Source organism: Pan paniscus, chromosome 3 (assembly GCF_029289425.2).
Source record: "Pan paniscus chromosome 3, NHGRI_mPanPan1-v2.0_pri, whole genome shotgun sequence".
Taxonomy (NCBI): domain Eukaryota; kingdom Metazoa; phylum Chordata; class Mammalia; order Primates; family Hominidae; genus Pan; species Pan paniscus.
The window spans coordinates 150,267,270-150,294,878 of record NC_073252.2 but is presented as its reverse complement, the minus strand read 5'-3'; the positions used below and the strand labels follow the sequence as shown (position 1 = coordinate 150,294,878).

The window sequence follows — 27,609 nt, the reverse complement described above, 5'->3', positions numbered from 1 at the left end:
GCTCAGACCTTTTATAGTGTCATTCCTCCCTTTTGCCCCCCTAGTCTTGATCCTCTTCTTCAAGGTTGCTATATCAAAAGGGAGTTTTAACATCTCTTTTTTTCCTGAGGGTTCAGTTAGAGGAATAGGGGTTTAATACTTAAGGTCCAATTGCACTAACTTATTTCAGAAAGAGGTTCAATCAAAACTAAGCCTTGCGGAACAATGCAGAGTTATTGCTGATTTCTGCTGCACTTTAAATTAAAAGCAAAAAAAGCTAGTTAGACAAAACATCATCTTATTCCAAAAGGAAAAGTCATCCTTATATTCTGTAGGAAACCTTCCAGTTCACAAGTTTGACAGGTGCTTTATCTTTTCTTTACCTTCAAGATGTAAAATTTTGTGTATGATGATTACCTCTTTAAAAACAAAGTATACTGAATTTGTTAGTTTTTTTCTAGCGATTCTGAATCATGAATAACAATTATTGTCCTGTACATATAAGATAACAAGAATGGACTGGGCTCTAACCATAGCAGGAATAGATGTGTGTATGCATTTATGTATATACACATGTACAGTATAGATGTGTGTATGCATTTATTATATAAGTGTGTATGTATAGTTTTTGATATATTGTTGATCATGAGATGATCTGCCTTCATAAGTATGGCATGAAAAATACAAAGCTATTTGATTGCCAGGACAGTGATACCCTTCTACAAGTAAGATTTCAGTCTGAAATTTTTCTAAATGTTTTCCTTTTTGTGCATTCCTGAAACCCTTCTGCCAGAGTATTCCCAGAGCACTTTCAACAGCATTAAAAAAAGTCACTTAGTACTGCTTCGCCTAAAAAGAAAATGTCAGTATTCTCCGTGTATACATGTTTTAATACAATAAATAGAAGCTCTCACTAGTTCAAGTACTTTATTTTGGAAGAGCTTTAAATTCTTGATCATTATAAAGTTAAGACACTTCTACAGATGTTACCCTAGACCATAGTTTCATTCAAGTCTTCTTAAACTTTGACTTTTGAGAGTAGAGGCATAAGAAATGAAACCCCATTTTAAATGTTAACATAGGATTAGCTTTCTACAAATTTTACTCAGGATACCTTTCAAGTTTTATTTTTTGGCATTCTCATAAACAAACCCTGTAGACAGCTAGACTGAATTTTACCCATCATCCCTAAATATGCTGCATAAGCAAATATATTAATGAGAAAAAAAGATTTTTAATTCTTCCTTGCATTGCTTTATTCTTTGAAAGCATTCTGAAAACTGTCAACACTCTGAGGACAGTTTTTCCCCCCTTGTCACTAAAGGTTTGTTCTTTTGGGAGCCTTATGGCAAGCAATATATGTTTAAAATTCCATATTGTCTTAATGTTAAAAGTCAAGGGAAGTGGTAGTCAAGAATTGCTATTTATTAAGCTCACACTGTTTGAAAGATCCTACAACAGATACATAAACAAAAGTTGCAGAGAGGCCGAATGATCCACCCCAGATTACACTACGTGATGAGAGATTTTAATCCTGATTTGCCTAATAGCAAAAAACCCCTTTCTCTTTCCACGTGCTATGCTGCCCCCTATGGTTGAATTTGACAAACATCACTGAACAAGATTTCCAACATAGTCAGAGACTCTGCCATGTGATGATTTTCTGATACTATGTCCCATTTGAAGTGATCAGAGCTACCCTATAGAAAGGACAGAGGGCTCAGTTAACTACTTTTCTTTGTGGCACTTAACAAAACATTATTGAAGATTTTACAGCTCAAGGCTAAAGTAATCAGGAACAAATGACGCTGTTAAAAATTTTTATAGAGGTCATACTCTCTTGAATCCATAAAACATGCTTTTAAAGCAGAGGTTGTGTGCTGGCTATTCCTCTAAATCTTGCTTCTCCAGATACAAATGTCTGTCTCTTCAGTTTTAACTCTCGTTCTCAACATCCTTATCATATTTTTTTTTAAAACTTGTTTTCTGAAGATATGCCCAGCTCATATTGAAGAATCTTTGACATATTTTATGCAGAATATCAACTAATTTTCTACTAACATGAAAAACAAATGAGATGATTATTAGGCCAGATCTGGTATCCTGATCTTTTGATGAAGAGAAGTGTGTTTGAGCACTAATTTCTGATGCTTCCATATCTATCTTAGTGGCTTCCACCTGTTCTCTTCTCACATAACTTCCTTACCTCAAATTAGTCTATTTTTTTCCCATCTTGATTGTTAGATTCCTCCTAGTAATTAAATCGTTTTTATCCATTTGCCTCAAATAAGAAATAAATGTTTATCAAAAAATAAATACATATAAAAGATAGCCAGGTGTGGTGGCTCACACCTGTGATCCCAGCACTTTGGGAGGCTGAGGTGGGCAGATTGCTTGAGACCAGCCTGGGCAACATGGCAAAACCCTGTCTCTACAAAAAATACAAAAATTAGCTGAGTGTGATGGCATGCGCCTGTGGTTCCAGCTACTTTGGGGGCTGAGGTTGGAGGATCATTTGGGCCCAGGAGGTTGAGGCTGCAGTGATCTGGGCCACAGAGCAAGACCCTGTTTCAGAATAAATAAATAGAGGGTGGGGGGAGGTGTGGAGAAGCATCTAGTGTATTGGAGTTCAGAGGCATAAGACCCTTTCTTGTCTATAAATTCTGAACAATAGAGGAATCAGGTAATAGGATCATTAACCAATCAGGGTATCTAGTCCGCCATTCTCCAACCACCTCCTAGGACCAGAGCTGCTGAGCAGCTTTGTAGGATAATGTGGCTAACACTGGAAATATAACAGGGCTCTAAGTTACACTCTGTTGTAGAGTTCTAGAGAATGGTAGCTTCTTCAGAAAGTCCCTGGCCTAGTCTACCTGCAAGACAAGCAACTTAAGTTCAAAGTCTGTTTGGTATAGACATGTCCAGAGAGCAAAAAATGCTATTTAAGGCAGTCATCTTGAATAACATCCACTAGTAAACATGGCCCAATGAATAGCCATGTCCCCTACCTTTGTGAAGGAGGAAAAATGAAACATTGACTCAGCCTGGTTTAGCCCAATTTTAAACATGTGGGGAGGATAATGGAAATGGGAGAAATGGGGACAATGGGTGAGATGGGTTTTCCCCTAACATATTAGAGTGATAAGAACTTTTCACATCTGAGTTTGAATTCTGATTATACCACTTACTGTATAACCATGAGTATATAATCTCAGTGAACCTATTACTTTATCTGTAAAATAAAGACTCATGCCTACCTCTCAAGGTTTTTGTAAGGATTAAGTGAAATAATTTATGTAAAACAAGTAGCATAGTGCCTGGGACACTCAGATATTTTACAGATATAGGCCTTGTGACCTCATTTTTTCCGTCTCCTGTGCCTTACCCCAAATCCCACAAAATAAACTTCATTCCCCTCAGCGGTTGTCAATCTCTATATATATGTTTTACGACCTTCAGCATTCAGTCATCATATCACCCTCTAGTGTAAAAAGTAGAGAAATAAATTCTTTTAAAAAGGTATATAGGAGGATTAGAAGAGTACTGTAATAAGCTAGGCCCATCTTCAATAAAAATAGACATAAATTTTGAAGCCGATGCTACCCACAGATCTCCCTAGTTGATAAAATATGTACCCTTTCCTTTCATTAGAATTTAAGTCAATTTCTCTAGACTTTCTTCTAATCTTTAACTAAAGCTTCTGTATATTTAAATGCTTTAATGAATCTTCCATATGGATGCCAAAATGAATTTTAGCTCATGGTTAATTTCTAATTAATGCCTGTTAATATAGTTTTAAATGTATTTGTTAATATTATTTTAAACCATAATAGCTCTAAATGTTGGTGATAAACTGTATCTCATTCACTGCAGGTAATGACAGTTACTACTATTAATTATTTAAGAGATGGGGCCTTTCTGTGTTTCCCAGGCTGACCTTGAACCCCTGGGCATAAGAGATCCTCCTGTGTAGCTGGGATTACAGGCGTGGACCAGCGGCCCAGCTCAAAAAGTATTTTAATTATGAGGTTTCATTGTAGACTAAAGAATAATCTTCACACCAAATGGACCATTTTAAAATTGTTTTATAGCATTCCATTGATTAGTTCTTTATACAGATGATAAACTTCACTGAAGTATACACAAATATCACAAATAGTTATCTTCAAAATGCTTCCAAGAAAATTGTTTCATATGTGTATTATAATGATCTGATCCATTTTTAATGTTGTTTTTGTTGGTGGTAGGGAAGACAGTATGAAGAAAAAGGATATAGGAATAGATCATGATGAATATTGTTTTCACTTTGGTAGTTAACTCCAAAATTATTTCTCAAGCTCCGATCATTCACCCTAGCCATAGTTTTGCATTTCTAGCTGTCTGTTGGGCATCATCATCTGAGTGGTCCACTGAAAACTAAAAGTACTGTTTCTTTCTCCAAACCAAGTTTTTATTTGCCTCCCCAGGTTATCTTTTCCCTCTCAATAGTCCCATCTTCTGGTCAGTGGATAGAAAAGTGGCTTGACTTTTTCTTATCATCTGAGTCTGGGCCTGCTGAATAATTTAACAGACTTGATCACTTAGTCTCTCTTTTTCTTACCTGCCAGGCAATTGTAAGATAAAAATTGGAGGGTCAGTGTTTAAAAACGTTAAGAGCATTTTTGCTTGGGCTTCTGTTTGCATCAGGCTATAATGCCACGTCCTTGACAATGAGTTGGCAGTATGAATAATTGGATGAGTTTTTTAAAATGAATTTTTAGCTCTGTATAGATAATAACCTCAATACAGATATCTGGTGCCCCATTTCCCACTGATAAAGCCAAACCTAAATGAGAATGTTTGAAGTCTTCCAATATCTTACCATAGTTTTTACCTGGTTTCATCTCCTCTCCTCTCTACTTGTTTTGAATCATACTCCTTCCCACCAGCAATATCCTTCAAATCGAAGTCCAAATCCCCTATCTTAATACGTTCCTAGATTTAGAAAATCTAATTCCTTTCAACCTGTTCTTGCTTCTCTTCATGGTGCAGTTCATTTGGTATTACCTGGTGACATTTTTGGTAAGCTTTGTCTTAAGTTGACATATAATTCTTCACTTTTTTGAGCAGTAGAAATTTGGTAAATTTGTTTTCAGTCCTAATTCAGGTTGAGAATTGAAGACTGGCAAACTGTAATGTGAACAGTTGTCATTTCACCTCTTTTTTTTTTTTTTTTTTAAGACAAGGTCTTGCTTTGTTGCCCAGGCTGGATGGAGTGCAGTGGCATAATCATGGCTCACTGCAGCCTCCACCTCCCAGGCTTAAGCAATTCTCCCACCTCAGCCTCCCGAGTAACTGGGACCACCCGTGGCACCACCACGCTTGGCTAATTTTTGAATTATCTGTAAAGACAAGGTCTTACTATGTTGCCCACCCTGGTCTCAAACTCAGCTCTGGTGATCTTCCTGCCTGGGCCTCCCAAAGTGCTGGGATTACAGGTATGAGCCACCATGCCCCAGCCTCATTTCACCTCTTAAGATGTACCTAAGCTAGACTAGAAATTGTAAATGGGCACATCATTAAAATTGAGTTTAAGACTCAGGTATTCAGTATATGTACAGATCGTTAAATTGAGACTGCCCTGAGGAGAAGTTAAAAATCCCACTTTAGGAATCATTTTGCTAACATGCAGAAATCAGTTGAAGGCAATTCATACAGCCATTAAACATCGCATTTGAAAGAATATTTAATAACAGGAAATGCTTAAAAATATTTTATTTAAAATATAGGATTCAAAACTCTATACAGTGTGATCTTAATTATGAAGCAAACATACATTTTTATATATGTGTGTGTGTATGTATCTACATATATACATATGCAAAGAAAAAGATCAGAAGTTGTACCAAATGTTAGGAATTATCTCTGAATGTGGTTGAATAAAAGGTTATTTTTTCTTAAATACATTTTATAATTTCTCCATTTTGTTATAACAAGCATATATGCCTCTTTATTTGAAAAATAACTCTCTGCTGGAAACCAATTATTATTCTATGTAGTCTTTTTTGATGACTTACATGGTGTATAATGCTCCTAATGGAGGATTGGATAAAAAGATGTTCCTCACAAGAAATGTCATTATATCATGATCTCTGCATGAGAATGCAGCTGAATATAGTGGAAACCTTCCCCTATTCCCAACCCCCCATTTTATAGTGGAAAGAGCACAGAACTCTTTAAGTCCTAGTGTAACTGATTCTTCACATCTCTAGGGCTCAGGTGTTACCCTGGCAATTTTCTAAGATCAACTTAACACGTTATTAGGAGAGTAATAGCATAGTAGTATCCGTTCTTGTTTTGAAGATATTTATTTAATATTGTTTTCTTTGAAGAGTTCTTTAGCCTTGATAGCACTTTTGGCTCTCTCTAAACATGAATATTTTTCATATAAAAACCGTTCTCCGAGCAATTTCAGAGTCTGTTTTTGAAAATGGGTGTCCCCAACCCCTAGGCCATGGACCAGTACCAGTCTGTGGCCTGTTAGGAACTGGGCCTCACAGCAGGAGGCGGGCGGTAGGTGAGTGAGCATTACCGCCTGTGCTCCGCCTCCTGTCAGATCAGCTGTGGCATTAGATTCTAATAGGAGCACGAACCCTATTGTGAACTGTGCTTGCGAGAGATCTAGGTTGTATGCTCCTTCCAAGAGTCTAATGCGTGGTGAGCTGAGGTGGAACAGTTTCATCCCAAACCATCCCCCCACTTCCCCTGTCCATGGAAAAATTGTCTTTCATGAAACCTGTCTCTGGTGCCAAAAAGGTTGGTGACTACCGTTTTAAAACACAATTCTTTTTTTTTTTTTTTTTTTTTTGAGATGGTGTCTGGCTCTGTTGCCCAGGCTGGAGTGCAGTGGTGCAATCTCAGCTCACTGCAGCCTCCACCTCCCAGGTTCAAGTGATTATCCTGCCTCAGCCTCCTGAGTAGCTGAGATTACAGTGTTTGCCACCACGTCCAGCTAATTTTTGTATTTTTAGTAGAGACAGGGTTTCACCATGTTGGCCAGGCTGGCCTCGAACTCCTGACCTCAAGTGATCCACCTGCCTTGGCCTCTCAAAGTGCTGGGATTACAGGCATGAGCCATCGTGCCCGGCCTTAAAACAGAATTCTAAAGTGGCCACTGCTTTATGAGGAAATCATCAGTGCTTTCCCTTCCCTCCCTTCCCGTATTCCCAACTCCCCATTTCATCAAACTAATGATATATTTAACATGTTAAGGGTTTTTAGTCCTAATTTTAAGTCTCCTAAGACGGACCCCACATTGGAGTGGACCTTTGAGATCACCAAGGCCAAACCTGTGCCCAGTGGCTTTACCAACAGACTTGAACTTACAAATGAGGTCATTACAAAGGAATACTGCAATGTGAAGTATCTTCATAGTTTTAGACGTTATTTATGTTAGGGTTCTTTATTTTATGTTGACATCTCTGACTTTGCTTTGGTCCTTGTTCTTCTACCTAGAGCAGTGACAGCTCTTTTCATAGGAGAAGATTGCTGCCATATTCATCTGTGATCTTCTCCAGACTGAATGCCTTCAATGTGTTCCCAGAATGTGTATATATACTTATATTTTTTCTCATTTATCTTAACAGTCCTAATATGTCATTTCTAATCTTTAACCCCATAATGGAGATGAGAAATATGTGAAGAGAGGTTAAGTAATTAATCTTGTATCAGTCAGCTGGTAAATAGTGGAGTTGGGATTGGAACTCAGATCTTATGCTGGGTCCTGGTTGTACTTTTGTTAACGTTTGGAAATTCAGTTAAACAATATTAGTAATTTTGGGATGAGTGGGCTGTGATGAAATAACCTATAAAGCTACCACCCTAACATTTATTTTCATGTCCCCAAATGTTGCCTCAACTAAATCTCTGTTACTGTGGTATATTTATTGTGACTCATCGTATTAAGTTTTTTTTCTCCCTCTCTCTTATTTAAGCCCTTTGATTTCTTATTTTATTGCCTAATAATATTTATTGTGTTATCAGGTACCCTGATAACCTAATTATTAGTCAACAAAGAATTAGTGTATAAATTTTTACATAATACTTGTCAGTCATTGACCACATGGATATGTATTTTGTGTAGCTGGAGTCAGTGTGTATACTTCTTTTATATTCCTGATTCTTTCAGTTATTATGATAATAATAGTCTTATTATTATTTGGTAACCTGTTTGAACAATTGACTTGTTCAGCCCCTCAAAGGGAATTTCCCCCACTCCCCTCTGCTTCACTGAAACATGACCCATTAACATGAATTATTTCTACATTCCTTCACCTAGTATTTCATATCTATCTTTTTTTCTATCCCTCCAATCTGGTAAGAAGAAATACACTCGTCCTTTACAAGGAAACCTTGTCTTTGAATTATTGATCCTTGAGGTCTGCGAAATGTTTTTTGGAGACTTCCTGCATTAGCCATTCTGTCTTTTTAAATTAACAAGCTTTAATTTTTAGAATAGTTTTAGATTCACAGCAAAGTTGAATGAGAGACCTAGAGAGTTCCCATATGCCCCCTGGTGCACACATGTACAGCTTCACCCTTACCAGAGTAGTACATTTGTTATAGTCAGTGAATCTACCTTTGTCATATCATTATCCAGAATCCATAGTTTCCACCAAGGTCTCACTCTTGGTGTTGTGCACTCTGTGGGTGTGGGCAAATGTGTATTGACACACATCTACCAATGTAGTACCATAGAGAATGGTTTCACTACCTTAAAAGTCCTGTGTTCTGCCTATTCATCCCTTTCTTCCCCAGCCTCTCATCGCCACTGATCCTTTCACCGTCTCCATAGTTTTGCTTTTTCCAGAATGTCATATAGTTGGAATTATACAGTATGTAGCCTTTCAGATTGGCTTCTTTCACTTATGTAATATGCATTGACTTTTCCTTCGTGTATATTTATAGCTTGATAGCTCATTTCCTTCTAGCACTGAATAATATTCCATTGTTTGGATATACCACAGTTTATCCACTTCCCTAGTGAAAGACATCTTGGTTGCTTCCACATAATTTGCAATTATGAATATAGCTGCTTGTGAAAATCTGTGTGCAGGATTTTGCATGGACTAAGTTTTTAACTCCTTTGCGTAAATGCCAAGGAGTGTGATTCCAGGATTGCAAGTTAACAGTATGATTAATTTTGTAAGAAACTGCCAAATGGCTTCCAAAGTGTCTATATAATTTTGCATTCCCACCAACAGTGAATGAGAGTTCCTATGGCTCCACATCTTCAGTGGCATATAGTGTTGTCAGTGTTCTGGATTTTGACCATTCTGATAGGTGTGTATGGTATCTCTTTGTTACCATTTGAAGTTCCCTAGTGATATATGATGTTGACCATCTTTTCCTGTGCTTACTTCCCACCTGTAAATCTTCTTTGGTGAGGTGTCTGTCCAGATCTTTTGTCCATGTTTTAGTCAGGTTGTTCTGTTACTGTTGCATATTTTGGATAACAATCGTTTATCCCATGTGCATTTTGCAAATACTTTCTTCCAGTCTGTGGCTTATGTTCTTATTTTCCTGACAGTGTCTTTCAGAGAGCAGACATTCCTAGTTTAGTAGAGTCCAGCTTATGAATTATTTCTTTCATGTATCATGCTGTTAGTATTGTATTGTTGTATCTAAAATGTCATTTCCGGCTGGGTGCCATGGCTCACACCTATAATCCCAGCACTTTGGCAGGCTGAGGTGGGAGGATCGCTTGAGCCCAGGAGTTTGAGACCAGCCTGGGCAACATACTGAGACCTCCTCCTTAAAAAAAAAAAATGCACAAAATTAGCCAGGCATGGTGGTGCGTTCCTGTGATCTTAGCAACCCGAGAGGCTGAGGTTGGAGGATTGCTTGAGCCTGGGACATCAAGGATGTGGTGAGCCAAGATCATACCACTCTACCCCAGCAAAAAGTCATTTCTATACCCAAGGCCATTTAGGTTTTCTCTTATGTTATCTTCTAAGAGTTTTATAGTTCTGCACTTTACATTTATGTCTATGATCCATTTTGAGTTAATTTTGTGAAGGGTGTAAGGCCTTTGTTTAGATTCATTTATTTGCATGTGGATGTTCGGTGGTTCAGCACCATTTGCGGAAAAGACTAGCTTTTCTCCATTGTACTGCCTTTGTTCCATTGTCAAAGATCACTGTACCATATTCTGGTCTCTCTATTCTGTTCCATTCATCTACTTTTAATTCTTTCACCAATACCACACTGTCTTGGTTACTGTAGCTTTATAGTAAGCCTTGAAGTTGGAGAGTGTCTATCTCCCAGCTTCATTCCTCTCCTTCAGTATCGTTTTGGCTATTCTGGGTCTTTTGCCTCTCCATATAAGTTTTAGAATCAGTTCGTTGATATCTGTTACTTGCTGGGATTTTGATTGGTATTGCTTTGAAACTATAGATGAGATTGGCAAGGACTGACATCTTGACAATATTGAGTCTTCCTGTACAAGAACATGGAATATATCTCCATTTATTTAGTTCTTCTTTGATTTTTTTATCAGAGTTTTATAGTTTTCATTATGTAGATCTTATACATATTTTATTAGATTCATCCCTAAATATTTTATTTCAGGGGGCTGCTAATGTAAATGATACTGTATTTGTCATTTCAGATTTCACTTTTTCATTGCTGGTGTTTAGGAAAATAATTGACTTAATTATATATTAATCTTATATCTTGCAACCTTGCTATAATTGCTTTTTTTTGGTCAATTTTTTAGGATTTTCTATGTAGAGGGTCATGTCATGTGCCAAAAAAGACAGTGTTATTTCCTCTTTCTTAATCTCTTTATCTTTTACTTCCTTTTCTTGTCTTTGTGCTTTAACTAGGACTTCCCCTATGATGTTGAAAAGCAGTGGTTAAAGAGGACATTCTTGCCTTGTGTCTGATCTTAGTAGGACAGCTTTGAGTTTCCATCCTTAAGTGTGATGTTAGCTGTAGGCTATTTATAGGTAGTCTTTATCAAGTTGAGAAAGTTCCTCCCCTCTATTCCTAGTTTGCTAAGAGTCCTTCTATCCTATTTCTTAATGGTTTAGTAGATGACTCTGTGGTACTTTGCAGAATTTCCATGCCATAGGCAATTTACCTTTCCTTGACATTTGAAGGATTGATGTTGGTGCCAAGTATAGGATCTTCACAGAGTCCTCCTGTAGCTTCTAAAGGTTTAGCTTGAAAATGTTAATTGCTTAACGCTAGTAAGTGAGTGAAAAAGCTGGGGATAAGTTTTGTATCTTGCTTATATTTCAGTTCCCACCTCTGTCCTGACAAAACCCCAATATATAAACAGTAAATGTAAGATATATATATTTTAAACATAATAACAAATGTAAGTTCCTTTTGAAATTATTATTTCACCAACTTTAAACAGTATTATCAATTTTTCAAACATTTGGCCAGTGGTTACAATTTTATCAATCTTATTAGTGAGATTCTTTTCTGCTTGTGGGTCTACTTTTACTTTGACTCTTGTCCTGAAATCTCAATTCTATCTTTGGCCTCTCTTCTGAGAGACATAATTTTGTGTATTTAATTAATCTCTATTTTCTATAAATTAATATGATAAAAAGAATCAAGTTGGATGGATCAGAAGTAGAATACAGAGAAAAGAAAATATGGTTAGGGAATTGAGATTAGGTATGTTTAAATACTTAGTTTGTAGACACGACCCCATTCTTTTGTTTTTTCTTTGAAATTTGCCTTAGATTCAGTATTGTCTAGTTCTTAATTTGGAAATGCTATTTTTTTTCATTTAGCATTACAATTATTTGTGGGAAAAATTTTAAGAACATTTCAGAATTCTTTCACTGGATATTCTAATATGGATAGTAATTCAAAAGAAAGCACAAAGATGTAAAATCACAAAAGATATAAAATATTTAGGTTTTTGTAAAAATCATATATTAGTATGTTTAGCAAACATAGAAAATTTTATAAAGTATTAATTTTTTTTACTGTGAAACATCATATCAAAAGCACACAATTCCTTAAGAATTTATCTGTTTCTTCACTGAACACTAGAGGGCCATATAGCACCTTATAGATAGAGCAGCTTTCCATATATTTAAATATATTTAATATGTGCTTGTCTTTCTCTCCTACTTTGTGTTTTAGTATAGTATGTCTTGCTCAGAATTTGAAGTATACACTCAACAGTAATTATGTGCACTGTCAGATAATATGTGGGATACCTAGGGTTTTTGTTTTTGCTTTTTTTTAACAAACAACTAGCATTTTGCTACTTAGTAACAACAAAAAGTGATAAAGAGTGTATCTTGGGATAAATGTATGTGCAGACTTACTATGCTTTGGAAGTATAAGTATGCTTTTAGAAAATTTCTCAAGTATCTGAACATATACGTGTAAAAAGAATAGGCCTCTCATTGTTATTTGCTCTGGTACTTCTTGGCATGTATGTGAGAAAAGAATTATCTCTCCAAAGAAGCTACTTCCCTTGTCTAAATGTCATCTTGTATTAGCACAGACAGTAATATTGTGGGGTATAACCACCTAATCATCCTGGAGTAAAGAATATTTAAACAACTGATTTAATCTGCCTCAATTTTTTTTTTTTTTGGGCTGCTTAGGGTAAAGAAATGAGAAATACAACTTACAGGAACTTAAATAGGTAATGTCAATGTGTGAAGAGAGTCATGAACAGCCAGTAAGACTGTTCAGGCTCTTATGAACTACGTAAGATATGCCTTCCCCAAAAGGTGTTAATGTTCAGTTAAAAGAATAAAAATATGAGGCAAGAGGATGGTTTGAGCCCAGGAGTTTGAGGCTGCAGTGATAGTACTACAGTACTCTAGCCTCGGTGACAGAGTGAGACTCTGTCTTTAGAAATATCAAGAAAAGAAAAAGAAAAACATTGTGCTGGCCCCAAAAAACTGACTTTGAGCTACATATGACCTATGGGCTGTATACTGTTGGATCTTTAATAGCTTCTAGAGAAGAAGTTCAAGATCTAAGTAGGGCCTTGGCTAAATTTTAATTTCTTCCTTAGATATACTTTAGCACTTTTCATTATTAATTTCTGTGTTATGTTTCAGGGGGCAGAAATAAGGACATTTCTCGTTAACTACTATTTACACTGTCTTTTGGTGAAGGAAGATTAGTATGATGAACTTAGAGGAAACACACTGTTTACACCTAGAGGAGAAAATAAAAGAGGGTCATGTGAAAGAGAAAGAAGGAACAATAATTCACTCTTAAAGACTTAAAAGAATCTCATCTTTTAAGTCTCTCCTCCTTTGATTTGCCAATTTTAATACCTTAAATTATTTCTTCAAATTAGTTACTATAATGGAGTGACAAAACTTTGATCTTTAGTTCTAAATTTTACCGAGATGTTAGTCCTCTTGAATATTGATGAACTTACAATTATTTTAAAGTCACTGCTATGATAAACAGTATTCTCTAACTGATAATATTTCTTATGCCTTAGTGGTGTGTTTGCTAGTTTTCTGGATCACTGCCATTTTCTGAAAACCACATTTATTGGCAGATTGACATGAGCTTAGGTAATTGAAGGCTGAGCTTGAATTCTGATCCTTTTGCACAGGTAATGAAATGAGTTATTGTTAGCATAATATAGCTGGTGCATGTTGAACTCTTAAATGGTCAAGAAGGTAAATCAAATAAAAAGATCAGTATTTGGATATGTTGAAAAACACATGGACTCCTTCTTTGAGTGGCAGAGATAATAGATGCTATTGATGGATTGAAGACATCCATTATTGTGTCTTTAACACGTGTCTGGAGAAAACACTGGCTTGCTAGTTAAAACTTGATTCATTTAACAGTATTGCTGAGCACTCAAAGAATTGCCATTATTTTTCTAAGATATGCCGCAATTTAATAGTAGCTCTTGTAGGGAGGGGTTGGGGAAGGATGATGTTGGGAGTAGATTACTATGCTAAATGCATATATTCATTGTTAGTTGCATTACATTTTAAAAGGGTTAATGGGAGGGGGCAAGTGCAGAATTGAGGGTATGTATTATTTTATAAAGGGTAAGAGATCACTTTTATCCACCCAGAAGTCAGAGGTTTGGAAAAAGCAGGTTAGTATGAATATGAATACTAGAGATGTTTCTAGAATATCATACACCTGTATTGTAACTAATTTCCATCAATGATTTATTTACTAACCTGGAATGATTTTCAAGCAGAAAACCCTCTGGACCATAGGGTCCAGAAAGTTAATTGATATGAATGAAATGGACTAAATATAAGAGCCAGGGAGCTAAAACTTCTCTAAAAAGAGGGTCTTGATATTGCCATGTTTTTGAATTTTTCAAAATTCATTGGAATTTCAGATTTTCAGATGATATTTCTTAATCTTTAAAATATATTGGTGTCCAGATTTTGCAAAAGCACTTCCGTGGGTTGGTTTGACCATAGACCACCCATTTTTCACTAGACATCATGTAGGGAAGAAGAATGGACTATTATTCTTGAACTGAATAACTGAAACTGAAATAAATGCAAGGGAAGATGTTCTTTGGCACTTCTGTAGAAATGTTTATCACCCATTGCAAAATTGCGATAGTTTGCCTCCAGTGCTGATCCATTAATGGGAATTGGGTTGTTTGGAGTGGAAGTGCGGCATATGCATAGCACTTTTAAGTGCTTTAGCCAGTGACCTACAGACTTTTCCTTATGAGTTTGGTGTACTGATTTTAGTTATTAAACTGCCAAATGAATTGACCTCATTTTAAAGAAATGAGTATCCAACTTCCACAAGGAATTTGAGATTTGAAGTGGTCTATATGTAGGAAAAATACATATAATAAAGTGACAAAGTGTACATGAAAATCAGAACCAGGGACAATACTGGAGTGTAGAATATGAGGGCAAGGTCATGAGAAGAGGTAAGGATTGAGTTATGATGAGTTGGAGAAAGCTAGTAATAGGATATAGGTTGTCCACTCTTAAGTGTCTGCACCAGTATTTTTCAAAGTGTTACCTTGGACCAGCTGCATCAGAAGCATCTGGAGTGCTTTTTAAAAATAACAGATTTCTGGGTTACTCTCAAGAGCTTCTTAACTAAACTCCAGGGTCGGGATGTGCATTTTTAATAAGTTCTCAACTGATTTTCATGTAAACTGAAGTTTGCAAAACACTGGTGTGTAGTTTGTTGTCTCTGCTGCCCTGTGATAAAATTGACGATGTACTGAGTCCTCAGGGGAAGAGAAAATATGTCACACACACACACACTTATGCACACCCATGCATCTTTCCTAATATTACATAAAAGGAATTTCCCACATAGGACTTCCTGAGTGACTCAGTAGATCATGTCCTCAACAGTATATCTATAACAAATGCATTAATGCTCATGAATAGTGGTACAGTGTGATCTCTAAGGTCAAACTACGGGGGGATTTTCAAATGCTAGCTCTGTCACTTCATGGCAGTTTGACCTTGCACAAACCGTTAACCTTGTAGAGTTTCTTAGGGACGGCAGTAGCATCTACCACATAGTGTTATTGAGAGGATTCAGTGAGGTAATGTATGCAAAGTACTCAGGACAATGACTGGCATATAGCAAATCCTTAATGAGCATTTGCTATGGTATATTATAAGGTTAATTATTGTAATGTTACAAGTCTATGCTATAACTAACTTACTAGTTCAGGCTGGGAGGAATGCTATGCAAAATATTTTTAGTTCCAAAGATGCTCTTTTGGGTGGGTTGAAACTATTCCATTGACTTTTGCCTACATTATTAATGGCTTTTAGCATATAGTTCAGCTGTTTGATATTGCACATTTTGTTACTGCTAACTATGAAGCACTCTTGATCCCCGACAGATATTTTTTCCCTAATTGGTTGTTAATGCTGAACTTAGAAGGAATTTGTAAAAGAACCTACAAGTCAAGTTTGGTAATCTTAGAGCTTTGAGTACTCATATGAAAATGTTCAGAAGAGAGGAAAAGGCAAGTTTTATTCTTTAATGATATTTGGGTGTTCTTGAACTGAATAGCTGAAACTGGAATAAATGCAAGGGAAGATGTTCTTTGGCACGTCTGTAGAAATTCTAGAATTACTGCTTGATACTACAGAAAATATCTAAGTTTTTCACAGTGAAGAGATGATTATAAACAAATGAAGCAATCACTATGAATGGAACAATAGTTTTGGGTAGGTTAAAATTATCTTTAGGATACATTTTAGAGAACACTTCGTAAATTATTAGGGTAACTTCTAGCTGTATCTGACATAGGATATTAACTTCATTCCTTATAATAAGTATTGTCAGGGTAGCATCTTGCATATAAACTTTAACCTCTAATTATATGAAATGCAGGAAGAATGATGATTGTTTTCATAGATCAGGTTTAAAAATGATGTTTAAAAATTTTTTGTATCTTTCCCCCTCCCCAGAAAAGGGTCTGTTTTATTCAAACGTACCTTGTCCTTCTGTCAGTTGGTTTTTGCTGATGCAAAAGGTAGTTTCTCTGCTTTAGAAATAGCAGTTGCTTTTAGGAGATGCATTACTTGGTTGGTTTCCATGGCAGTTTTTGGTTATTGAAATCAGATGCAAATGAGGAATGGAAGTATGAAGAAGGTACTGGTGAATTTGAGGAGTAAGTGCCAACAGTTATTCATTTGCTTAGCTACAGATGTTGGTTCTATTAATATAAGACCACATTATAAGTTTAATTTTCTAGAATGAATTGTTTGTACTTTACCGATATGCTGCCATCTGTCTTAGGGTTTAATGAGTGAAAAACTTAAATATACTGAGGTACCTCTGTAGTGTTTATCACGTGTCTCAGTTTTGGGGTTTATTCATCATTATCATTTTACTCTGTTACTTGGTATAGAAAAGAAAATTAAAACTTTAAGACAGAATCATTATTCTCTATCAGTTAGATTATCACTAATCTTACATTTTAATTATATTTTTGTGCTTCTTTACTCAGAAGGGAACAGAATAGAGATTACAAAATGGTGCCTTGTAGGTATTTAAATCTTTTTCTTTTCATCATGACAGCTTACCATTGAATGTATTTTTAAAACACATTTAAATTTGTTGCCAACATTGGAAAATCTTGAGAGTTCACACAAAAATATTGATTTTTTTCACCTTCTTTTGAAAATATGGAACAAATGGCTTTGCTGGGCACATGTACTTACATGGCAACATCAACTGCACCTTCTAAAAGGGCTTTTCAGATCTTAAACCTAATTTGTTTTTCTCCTTTATTATACTTGCCTTATTTGTCATCTGAATTTGCTTGGAATATAGACAAAAGCATGATTTTAGGAAATCCAAAAGTGAGTTTGATTTTTCCTTTCTTGGTCATAACATCAAATGACTTTAGATGTAAATTCAAGCCAAAGTAACTCTTTAAAAAGTTTTATTATGAAAATAGAAACTTGCTAAGGCCTCATTTCCATTAAGTGTCAAGGTGGGAAATTGTCACCCAAAATTTTGCCATCCTCAAGATGATCACTTAACGTTTTCATTTTGAATCACCTGTTATCCTTTCCATTCCTGTTACATTGTAAAATTAACACTCCACTAGGATGACTATAAACCAACTTAGAGCTCCTTGTTTTATAAGATGTCTCGGTTATCCATTGTCACCTGACCAATCACCGTCAAAGCTTTGTGGATTATAACAAACGAGAATTTTATTATTTCTCATTGTTCTTATAGGTTTGTAATTTGAGGAGGGCTGATCTGGCCATTGTTAACTCTGGGTGGCAGTCAGATCATGGCTGGAGGTGCAAAAGTGGGGGTCTAGAACAGCTGAGGGCTGACCCAGAAATTCTTTTTCCGTATCATCTCCTAACATCTCTATATAATACAGTCTTTTTACCTGGGCTAGTTTGGGCTTCTTCAGAGCATGGTGGCCTGAAGGTACTACTTAGCCAGCACATCAGGACTACCAAGTGAGTGTTCCAGCAAGCAAGGTGGAAGCTGAATCTCCTTTTTATGACTCAGCCTGGGAAGTCACATGATACCATTTTTACTATCTCTAATGGTCCAAACAGTCACAAAGGTCTGGCCTGTTATTAAGGCAAGAGGACATGGCCTCTCCCTCTTAGTGAAAGGAGTCTCAGAGACACCTTGCAAGAAGAGCATGCAAGATGGGGGACAGCGTTGTGACTACCTTTGAGAATACAGTTTGCTATAAGAGTTCATAATATCTTTGATGTTATTCCTGTTTCTTTTTTTAAATTTGGGCTTAATAAAAATCAGGCACATTAAAACATTCCATATTTAATATGTAAATGTCTTATACAATACTTTATTTCAGTTATCTAGAACTCATTTATATCTGACAAACTTACATATCTGAAACACTGACAAAGAAGTGTCTCCGAACAACTAATTTAGGAAGTAACACAACTAAGTTAGGATGTAACAATCTGTGGAATTGGATAGATGTTCTGTTACAAAGCACAGGTTTAGGAATTAGCCAGGGTTAAAATCTCAACTCTACTACCTGGCAGCTGTGTTACCTTGGGCAAATTTGTAAGCCTTTCTGAGCCTTAGTTTTGTCTGTAACAAGTAGACAAGGATAATGATACCTCAGGGTTTCGGCGTGGTGATTAAGTGATACAAAGCATGATCTAGTAGAAACTCTTGTCAGTGTTTAATCTCTTCCCCTTATCATTGTTCCAGTCTGAAACAATGCGTACGTATTTTCTAAGCCCTATAGCTGCAGACTTCCTTTATATCTCTTACTGATCTCTGATAGTCTCCTTAGACTTATTTATCTTTCTATCCCAAGATCTTTGTATTACAGGCATACTAAAGAATAGTAGGAATTGAGTTTTGTTTCTTTGTTTTTAATTTTTCTTGATAGCCAGTTAGTGTTTTACTTATTGTAAAGAATGAAAACTTAGGCTCTCAGCTTAATTTAAACCTCAGCTACAAAAAATAACATTGATATTTTTCAGAAAAGTTATTTTTTTGAGTATGTAATATTGACAGCGTAAAAGTCCAGTGGTATCAACTGTCAGCCCGTCCAAGAATTAAGTTCTAAATATGTATTTTCTATTGCTTAATCTTATACTTGTTTTCTGTACTTTAATTCTATACTTAAATTCTGTGCTGAAGTACTTTCAGTTAATATTAATACATCTCACATACTTTCATAGCACATTACTGAAAATTATATAAATGAAGTATGGTACTATGTTTATCTTACTCAAAATATATTGATTTTTATTTATAATTGCATCAGAAACTCAACAGTATAGGAAATAATGTCCCCCTCCTATTTTACCTATTTAAAGCACCAGCACTCCTTCAGATTTTTTATGTTTCCATAAGTGTAGCTTTTTATTTTTCATAAGATAAATTTTTATAATTTGTCGAACTGTCAATTTGGTTGAGCCTTCTGCGTTATAGCTTAATTTTTTAAAGCTGCGTAGCAAAAAAACACACAATTACTTACTGTATTTTAAAAGAATATTAGTATTATTTCCTTAGTCCTAATTATTAGTATAATTAGTATTATGACTCCCTGGCCTGAAATACTCTTAAGAATTTTTATAAGAGAAAGATATTATTGGTAAGTAATGTTTAATTTATTTTAACTGAAAGTTTAAACTGTTATGTTTAAACTGTTTATGGACTTAAGTACTGATATTAAAGAAGTTATTGTCTTTCTTAGACTTAAATTTTATTTTGAGAATTATGGAAAATTAGATTACTTTAAATCACTTACTCTGTCATTACATGAGGCTTTTTGCATGACTGAAATACCTGTAATTACTGTGTCATTTTTGTCATAGTTGACTTAAAGGTGTAACTATAATAATCACGAACTAAATTCTTGGTGAGCAGCTGTGTAAGGCCATTTTAACAGCTGGGGTAACCCAGCTCAGCCTGTAAGAGTTAAGCTTAATCATGAGACAGGTTATGTTAAGTCATTGAAGACTTCATACTGGGCATTTCTGAAATACTTAGAAAATTCAGTGGGATAGTTGGATTTTTGTTTTATCTTAAGTACTTTTTAAAATGCTTAATGAAAGGATGAGGAAAAGTATTTTAACAACTAAAGTTCTTAGGCACAAATAATAGAAATAAAATCCAAAGTTTACTCATTAAAAAAAAAAAAGTCAAATATACTCTATATGCTAGTGTTTAGACCACTACAGTAGGTAGGAGAGGAAAAAAATATATAAACACACACACATATTATTATAGTATAATATGGAATCAGAAAAATCCTGAGGTTATTTTTCTTGAATTTCATCTTTTAAAAATTTCTTTAAAAATCATTATGCCTGTAGCTTCTTTCCAATAAAAATGTTTTCTTATTACTATACAAAAACATTTAGAGCACAGGCATACATGCCTTTTGTAAAAGAAGGCAGACACAAAAGAATTGAAACAATGCATTTTATTTCAATATATTTTATAAACTAGCTATATTGTTCACTAAACTATAATAAAGGAAAGCTCACCAAATTGAACCTTCTTACAAGAAGGCCATATATGTAATATTATTAGAGCTGTAATATACTTTTTTTTGGTATAAATTTAAGGGGTACTCTAGTTTTTTTTACATGGATATATCACATAGTGGTGAAATTTGGGCCTTTAGTGTACCTGTCACCCAAATAGTATACATTGTACCCGTTAAGTGATTTCTCATCTCTCAGCATCCTCCCTGCATGTCACCCTTCTGAGTCTCTTAATATCTATTACTACACACTCCATGTTCATGTGTACACTTTACTTAGCTTTCACTTGTAAGTGAAACGTGGTATTTGACTTTCTGTTTCTGTGTTGTTTCACTGAAGAATCACCTCCAATTCCATCCATGTTGCTGCAAAAGACATTTCATTCTTTTTTATAGCTGAATAGTATTCCATTTGTGTGTGTGTGTACACATATATATATGTGGGTTAGTTATCATAGTTGACTTAAAGTTATAACTATTATAATCACCAACTAAATTCTTGGGCATCTTTAAAATAATGATTTCTTTTCTTTTGGGTAGATGCCCAGTAGTGGGATTGCTGGATCAAATGATAGTTCTATTATTAGTTCTCTGAGAAATCTCCATACTGTTTTCCATAGAGATTGTACTAATTTGCATTCCCACCAACACCGTATAAGCATTTCTTTTTCTCCACATCCTCGCCAACATCTATTATTTTTTGTCTTTTTAATAATAGCCATTCTGAATGGTGTGAGATGAGATCTCATTGTGGTTTTACTTTGCATTTCTTTGATAATTAATGATGTTGAACATTTTTTCATGCTTGTAGGCATGAAAAAATATGTATGTCTTCTTTTGAGAAGTATTTATTCATGTTCTTTGCCCACTTTTTAATGAAGTTATTTGGTTTTTGTTGTTGAGTTGCCTGTCAATTCTGCGTATCAGCCCCCTGTTGGAAGCATAGTTTGCAAATATTTTCTCCCATTCTGTAGGTTGTCTTTTCATTCTGTTGATTTAGAGATGTAATATACTCTTAAACCTGCAAGGGACTTAATCTCAATCATCTGAAGAGAAGTCAGATAGTCTATATCTATTAAATATTTAGCCTCCTTTTTGTAGAAATCTGAAGTATAAACTCCAGGTAATTGTACTGCAAGACATTAAATAGTTAAGGTTCCTGAATCTTGGAGTTTCTGGTGTACCATGGGATGGTTTTGTCATCTGTCAACTTATAATTTATTAGCACTTGTTTTGGTTGGTTTTCTGTGTTTTACTTTTTAATTTATAATGTATTTTCAGCAAAATTTTTGGAAATAACTGGAATATAAAACAGCTTAAATGTCTAACATTGAGATGTTGATTCCATAAATCAGAGCAGTTACAATACCTTATATAATCTAGTATTCTGGCATTTTTATTTTGAGAATGCTACCTATCTGTGCATATAGGCATGTACATGCAATGCTTTTATTTTGCAAATGTCCAATTATCAGGTCACATTTTTATAACACTTGTGTATGTTGTATGTGCTGCTTCAGAACCCAAGCATATTTCTTTTAGTTAGGGGCCGCCCTTGTTGCCCAAATGAAGAAAATTAGCAGGGAAGTGCAGTATGTTGTCCATTGAATGTTTACATACATGTAATGTCTCAAATACATTATAATTGGAAGTTGTAATCTGAGTGAGCACTTTGAGCATGTAAATAAATATCTTTTAGAACATTTTTAGTAATCATTTTAAATGTGATTTTAATCTTATAAAAACATTTTAATTTATTTGACATACCTTTTGTGAATACTAAAGCTTAAAAAAAAATACTAAAACTTTAAAAGATATCCTGACCAGGCGCGGTGGCTCACGCCTGTAATCCCAGCACTTTGGGAGGCCGAGGTGGGCGGATCACAAGGTCAGGAGTTCGAGACCAGCCTGGCCAACATAGTAAAACCCTGTCTCTACTAAAAATAACAAAAATTAGCTGGGCGTGGTGGTGGGCACCTGTAATCCCAGCTACTCAGGAGACTGAGGCAGGAGAATTGCTTGAACCCGGGAGGCGGAGGTTGCAGTGAGCCGACATTGCACCACTGCACTCCAGCCTAGGCAACAGAGCAAGACTCAGTCTCAAAAAAAAAAAAAAAAAAAAAAAAAAAAAAAAAAAGGTATGCCATGTTTTTTTTCTTGGATGCCCAATCTAATTGTATTTATGTTTCTGCATTTAAAGTAATATGTTGCTTGCTGGATTTTTTTTTTTTTTTTTACAGTTTTTGCTAATACAAGCTTGATAATTTATCATTAAACAGAGGGTTTAATTTATTGATTTATGATTGTTTTCCTCTGTGTTTAAATTGTTCCATCTTCAACCATGAATTGCGTTCATTTGTGAATTGCTTGGTAGGGAAATACTTTAATACTCTGATATCTATGATGTTAGGAAGACTAAAAACTGATTTGGTAGATAAAATAATCTGCCTTACTCTGTATCTGTGAAATAAGTGAGTATGCTTGATAATACCATATTATCTGATCAGAAGGATTTTGATTCTGATTTATTGCACTTCAGTAATGGTATACTTTTTAGCATGTGGGACTTTCTGTTTCTACAACAGAGTAAGTCACTTGTTGCCTGAATTCACAGAAGCAGTGAATAATACTGAATTCAAATAACATACGTTGATATTATTCCTGTGAAAGTTTTTGAGGTAAGACTTTGAAAATTCTTGGTATAAAGTCAATTTGAATTTGCAGGGAGATTTACATCTTCTGAGTGATTTGTTTTAGCTGATTCAGGAATAATTTATGAAAAATGGAAAATCTTTGTGCTGCTCATATGCTGTGGCTTTGGTCAGGAGCAGTTAAATTTCTAGCCTTTTGTATAATACTGAATGAAAGAAAAGATGGAAATCCAGAGTAAATTGCTGTGATGGTATTTTTATTGTTGTTACAAGAGAATTGGAGTGCTTGGACTTGTAATGCATTTTACAGATACCGTATTGGTGATATTTTATTACATGTCACATTTATATATAATTGTTTTTATGGATGCAAATTTTTAGAAGAAAGAAAATCAGGGAGTGATAAGTGGGCAAAATAAGTTACCTTATATAAAGACCTTTTCTTTACTACAAGTTCCCTAATGTTTAGCCCATCTTGGATGATCAGTGGTATCTGGAATCTTAAAATGCCAAGACACTATGGCTAAGATACTACAGCTTCATATTTTGGCAAAAATTTTGACAGAATTATAGAAGTCTTTCTGAAACTTACAGATAATATGTTTTAAAATATTCTTTTCCAAAGTTATTATAGATGGATTTTAGAATCTGCTTTATTTCCTGGTGATTTTAAAATTGGAAATGTAATCTACAAAGCTCTATGTGATTTTTGATTCCATTAATAGTAGTGGTAATTATAATGACAGTTTAATTAACACTATCGAACACTTACTAGATGTGAGGCGTTACTCTGTATACTTATATCAACTAATTTTTAATCCTCACAACAGTCCTATGAGTACTGCCTAGGTGAAATTGAGACACAAATTAAATTAAGGTCATACCTGGTAAAGCCAGGATTTGGACTAAGTTAGTTTGGTTCTGGAGTCCATGCTCCTACCTATCATATTGCACTGCCTTATTATTTGTGGTATCATCTTTAAAAGAGCTTGTCTGTTTTTAAGAGTCTCAATTTGGGTAGTAATTAAAGAGTATCTTTAATGTTTTTAAGAGTAGAATTGAGACTCAGACTTTATCTTTTCTTGAACACATGGAATTAGCTACATTTTGAAGTATTAACAGTTGGGGTTCTTATATACCTTGTCTATGATTTCCCTCATTTATTAGGGTTTTTGTCTATATTTGAAGGTTTGGTTTTTGAGTGTTTCGTGTTGATTGGGAATATCGCATTAGAAATACTGTTACTTGAATCCTCCCAAAAAAATGAAACTTGTAGTATATACATTTGGAAATTAGTACTCACTTTGCCCAATCACTGATAATGTCTTCTTTTTCCAAAAATATATTATGACAAACACATGATTCTGTTACAGCGTTTGGTTTGCCACAGTTGCAATGCCCTGTATTATCCAGTTGAGGGCAGCTATTTACTGATTTTAAAAAATAATAATTAAATTAGAATGTTACCCCCTTGTGCTTACCAAAACTTGGTATCCACTAAAAAACTCCACATTTGAGGTACAAACAGCCTTAATTGTGTTCACTTATGTTTTGTTTCTGTTGTCATTGTAAATTATTTCATGAAAATGAAAAGCCTAGCTTTACTTCATAATAACTTTTGGTCTCTTAGAAACTAGAAACTGTTGATTTTAGTTTTAATTTTCCCAATCCAAGTTCTTTTCAATTCTAAATCTTTTTTCCCCCCGTTAGGATCAGACTCATTGAGATCAGGGATTTTTCTTATCTTTAAAATGTCTGCATGTAAATACATGTGACTTTAGAGTTCTTTGAGGGCTTTTAAATGTAAAAGTGAAAATTTGTAATATTGAATACATTATCTTTATTAACCAGTGGAATAACCACTGATTGTTAACTAGGTCTTTGATTCATTTTTCTAAATGCCAAATGAACATGTTAAACTCGTAGAATATATTACCCTCTTCTCATTTTTCTGCATTGGAGTATCACATTGTTAAAATTGTATCTTCTATGTAGTTCAGGAAAAGAAATTCAGGGGGGTTAATTATCCAATTGATTTCAAAGGTATCACTGAGACAGAATTTTTTTGAAAATAATCTCAGACTGCAGAAAACTGTTGTAATATTAACAGGTAGTGTTAGTAACTGAGATAAGGATATTCCATGGGACCTACTTTAGCAAAAGGGATTGTCTAATGAGAGAAGGACAAAATATGACATATGTTTCACAAACAAAACGATTAGTCTTATGTTGGAAAATAAAGTGAACATCTGAGGAGATGCTAAGACTAGCATGAACCTAGTATTCATTCTGCAGGATAGTAAGTTGTCTCATAGGGCTGTAGACATGGTATCTTGGATATCATTCTCACTTTTTTTCTACTACCAATTTATAGGTTTCCAACACTCTCATATTATCTCTTCTCTCTCCTAACCTTAGATCTCTCGAGGTTTTTTTGGTGATGATTGTTCCATTTTCAGTCATTTCCTTTTTTGTTTAAAAACATTTAAAATTTATGGTTAAATATCCATAACATGAAATTTAATATTTTAACCATGTTTAAGTATACAATTCAGTGGCACTAAATATATTTACATTGTTATACAACCATTACCACTATCCATCTTCAGAATATTTTCATATTCTCCTACTGAAACTCTGTGCCAACTAAACACTAACTCTCATTTCCCCCCTCCCTGTCTCAGACAACCATGATTCTGTTTTCTATCTATGCAAATTTAAGTATTCCAAGTACCTTATATAAGTGGATCATACACTATCCTTTTTTGACTGACTCATTTTACTTAGTATAGTATCTTCAAGGTTCATGCATGTTGTAGCATATGTCAGAATTTCCTTCTTTTTCAGAGCTGAATAATGTTCCCTTGTTTGTATATGTCACATTTTGTTTATTCATTCATTGATTGAGACTTGAGTTGCTTCTACCGTTTGGCTATTGTTAATAAGGCTGCTATAAGCATGTGTATACAGGTATCTGTTCAAGTCTCTGCTTTTAATTATAAGGTATATACTCAGAAGTGGAAATGCTGGATCATGTGCTGATTTTATGTTTAATTTGTTGAGGAACTGCCATACTATTTTCTACAGCAGCTACATTCATTTCACATTGCCGCCAAGGATGCACAAGGGTTCTGATTTCCCCACATCCTAGCCCATGCTTGTTGTTTACTGTTTTGTTTTGTTTTAAAACCATCCTAATGGATGTGAAGTGGTAGCGCATTGTGGCTTTGATTTGCATTTCCCTAATTAGTGATGTTGAGCATCTTTTCATGTGCCTATTGACCATTTACATATCTTTGGAGAAATCTGTTTTTGTGTAGCATTGCTGCCAGTGATTTTGCATTTTTAACTACATTTTAAATTGTGGTATAAGAGAAAGGTCTACTAATAGGAATGGGACTATTTCTTGTGCATAGATTGCCTTCCCAGCAGCCCACTTTAATATTTAGCAATGCTAATCTTTCCAAAGTCAAAAAGAAATCACCCATTTCTAACTTTCTCCTTTCAAATCCTTTCTTGTCTCCGTCAAAATTCCTGCTATAAAACTCCATAAAAGCTTGGAAGTTAAAAGTTGGAAGGAGAGATAAGTGGAGCTGACTGGCTGTTGGAAGAAGAAAATAGAATGGAAAGAGAGAATAGTTGATTGAGCACTGTGAATGGATAGTTCACAATCATTATCTACTATCTGTTAGGAATATGGATTATAGTATAAAGATTAATTAACACTTGCACAAATGGTTAATTTAGGGAAATATTTGAGATAATGCTGGAAAGTTTAGTTTGGGGCCACTTTGAAGAGAGTCTTCATCTCCAGACTTTATCTTAGGCCTTGGAGAACCATTGAAGGTTCTTGAGGAGTAAACGGCACACTGCATTCCCTCTCTGTGTTTTAGGAAGATTTATCTGACCATACTGTGAAGGAGAAATTAGGCACTAGGGATTTGCAATGGACTGGCTAGTTACTCTCCCATTTTACTATAATTGCTTCCCATCATAGATTACTTTATAAATAAATACACTTTTTACATGTCTTTAATCAGTTGGGTGACTGTTATGCTTTCAAGTATAATCAATAAGTTTTTCAGAATTGAAGATTGACAATTGAAAACTCTGGTACAAAGATTAATCTGAAGTGTGTATTAATAGCTATTAGAGAACCAGAGTATACAGTATTTAATGTCTAGTGAGTATGAGATAAAGAATGGTGTGTATGGAAAAGGGAAAGAGAGCACACACTTGAAAATAGTGCTCATTATAATATATCTAAGGTAGAACAAACATACATATGTGTGTGTGTTTTTTTTTAAACCATACGTAAACACAGTTCAAAAAATTCAAAACAAAATTTGTAACAGAATTCAAAACATTCCTAAAATATTAATGCTGACATTTGGATAAGGAAGACTTAATAGATACTCAAGATACAATGTTTGTTTTTTTTTATTTTATTTTTGTAAGTAAAAATTTACTTTCACTTTCTAGGAAACACTCTTAGATTAGTTAGTTGGA

The 27,609-nt window shown here is 34.8% G+C and overlaps 1 protein-coding gene across 2 annotated transcripts in view; it reads left to right on the top strand.

Moving 5' to 3' along the window:
- The window catches only part of FBXW7 (F-box and WD repeat domain containing 7), a 214,009-nt gene that overhangs the window by 125,349 nt on the left and 61,051 nt on the right, over positions 1–27,609 (top strand). The window lies entirely within an intron of this gene.